The sequence below is a fragment of the Eriocheir sinensis genome, chromosome 50, assembly GCF_024679095.1.
Source record: "Eriocheir sinensis breed Jianghai 21 chromosome 50, ASM2467909v1, whole genome shotgun sequence".
Lineage (NCBI taxonomy): Eukaryota > Metazoa > Arthropoda > Malacostraca > Decapoda > Varunidae > Eriocheir > Eriocheir sinensis.
The window spans coordinates 2,295,394-2,297,893 of record NC_066558.1 but is presented as its reverse complement, the minus strand read 5'-3'; the positions used below and the strand labels follow the sequence as shown (position 1 = coordinate 2,297,893).

General features: G+C 34.6%; 1 protein-coding gene across 1 annotated transcript in view; it reads left to right on the top strand.

Moving 5' to 3' along the window:
* LOC126982213 (zwei Ig domain protein zig-8-like) overlaps positions 1 to 2,500 on the top strand; it is a gene marked incomplete at its 5' end in the record, with an annotated part of 12,672 nt that overhangs the window by 1,055 nt on the left and 9,117 nt on the right.

The window sequence follows — 2,500 nt, the reverse complement described above, 5'->3', positions numbered from 1 at the left end:
CACACACACACACACACACACACACGTTCTCATTATAACTCGGAACAATGGAAACGAAGAGGATAATGATGAGAAGGAAGATGATGATTATAAAGAGAAGAAGGAAAGAAGGAGGAGGAGGAGGAAGAGGAGGAGGAGGAGGAGGAGGATTAAGAAGGAATAGAAAGAGGATAGAATAAATAATAAGAAGAAAAGTTAATGATGCAAGATGACAAGCTTATTATCAGACTTAATGGAGGAAAAATTCTTAATATAAAACCTCGACCCAGATTACCAAGAAAAAATAAATGAGAAGAAGAAAATAAATAACCGAAGAAAATAAGTTGATGAAGAAAATTGAGAAGACAGCAAATGAAAAAGAAAACAAAGAATAACGAACGAATGTAAATAGGAAAAGAAAATAAGCTGATGAAGAAAATTGAGAAGACAGCAAATGAAAAAGAAAACAAAGAATAACGAACGAATGTAAATAGGAAAAGAATTTAAGCTGATGAAGAAAATATTGAGAGGAAAACAAATGAAAAACAAAACATAAAACAAAGCAAATAAGAAGAAAAAGAAAATAAACAAAGAAAACAGATTAAAAAGAGAAAATAAATTGATGGAGAAAACAAATATAAAAAACAAAACAAAAACAAAACAAGAAGAAAAAGAAAATAAACAAAGAAAACAGATTAAAAAGAGAAAATAAATTGATGGAGAAAACAAATATAAAAAACAAAACAAAAACAAAACAAGAAGAAAAAGAAAATAAACAAAGAAAACAGATTAAAAAGAGAAAATAAATTGGTGGAGAAAACAAATATAAAAAACAAAACGAAAAAGAAAAAAGAAAACAAGAGAATAATAAAGAAATGACAAAGAAAACAAAACAAGTAATAAGAAAACAAATAAGACAACAGATGGAAAAGAGAAAATAAACTGATGAAGAAAGTAAAGAAAACTAAAACAAAACAAAATAAGAGAGATTCGATGACAAAAATGAAGAAAAAAATACACAAAGGAATGTAAACTAAAAAAATAAGAAAAACTAATAGAGAAAAAATAAAAGAAGAAAAATTATAAAAAAAAATTTAAAGAACACAAAAAAACAAGAGCAAAATAATTATAAACCAAAAAAGACACATAACTAAAAAAAGTATACTTGAACAAAATAAACACATACATACATACATACATACATACATACATACACACATACATAGATACATACATACATACACACATACATAAGAACTTGTACACATTACCTTAACAAGCGGTGATCGACAATTAAGGAAACTCACCTGAAAAGAATAGAAAATCACATTAATAAACAATAATAATAATAATAATAATAATAATAATAATAATAATAATAATAATAATCGACAAGCCGAGGAAGGGAGAGCTTGTGATATGGATGAAGGGAATGGCCGAGGATGGGAGAGCTTGTGATATGGGGGTAAGGGAATGGCCGAGAAAGGGAAAGCTTGTGATATGGGGTAACGAAATGGCCGAGGAAGGGAGAGCTTGTGATATGGGGGTAAGGGAATGGCCGAGGAAGGGAGAGCTTGTGATATGGGGGTAAGGGAATGGCCGAGAAAGGGAAAGCTTGTGATATGGGGTAACGGAATGGCCGAGGAAGGGAGAGCTTGTGATATGGGTGTAAGGGAATGGCCGAGGAAGGGAGAGCTTGTGATATGGGGGTAAGGGAATGGCCGAGGATGGGAGAGCTTGTGATATGGGGGTAAGGGAATGGCCGAGAAAGGGAAAGCTTGTGATATGGGGTAACGGAATGGCCGAGGAAGGGAGAGCTTGTGATATGGGTGAAGGGAGAGCTTGTGATATGGAAGTAAGGGAATGGCCGAGGAAGGGAGAGCTTGTGATATGGGTGAAGGGAGAGCTTGTGATATGGAGGTAAGGGAATGGCCGAGGAAGGGAGAGCTTGTGATATGGGTGAAGGGGGTGGCCGGGGAGTGCCTGCCTGTAATAAGGGAGAGCGTTCCAGCTTTCAGAAATATGTTTTTTACACGCCGTTCAGTATCTATGCAAATTTGATGCGAACCCTTTCCAAACTGATTGCATCTTTTATTAGCATTATTTATACATATTTTTTTTTTTTTGCGTTTTTCATTTTTATTTTCATTGCCATTTTATAGGAAGCAGGTTTTTCTTTTTCCTTTTTTTCAGGGTTTTGTTTTGTTGTTGTTGTTTTCTTTCATTTTTCCTTAATTTTCCTTTATCATGTCTTTCAAAGGTTTTTCAATGTTTTTCTTTTTTTCATTTATTTTCATTTTTAAAAGAACTATAGATTTCACTTTCCCTTCCCTTCCCTTCCTTTCCCTTCCCTTATCTTGCCTACCCTTCCCTTCCTTTCCCATCTCCTACTCTCCCATCCAATCCAATCCCATCCCTTCCCTTCCCTTCCTTTCCTTTCTCGTCCCTTCCCCTACCCTATCCTTCCCTTCCTTTCCCATTCCTTACTCTCCTAGCCAATCCAATCTCATCCCTTCCCTTC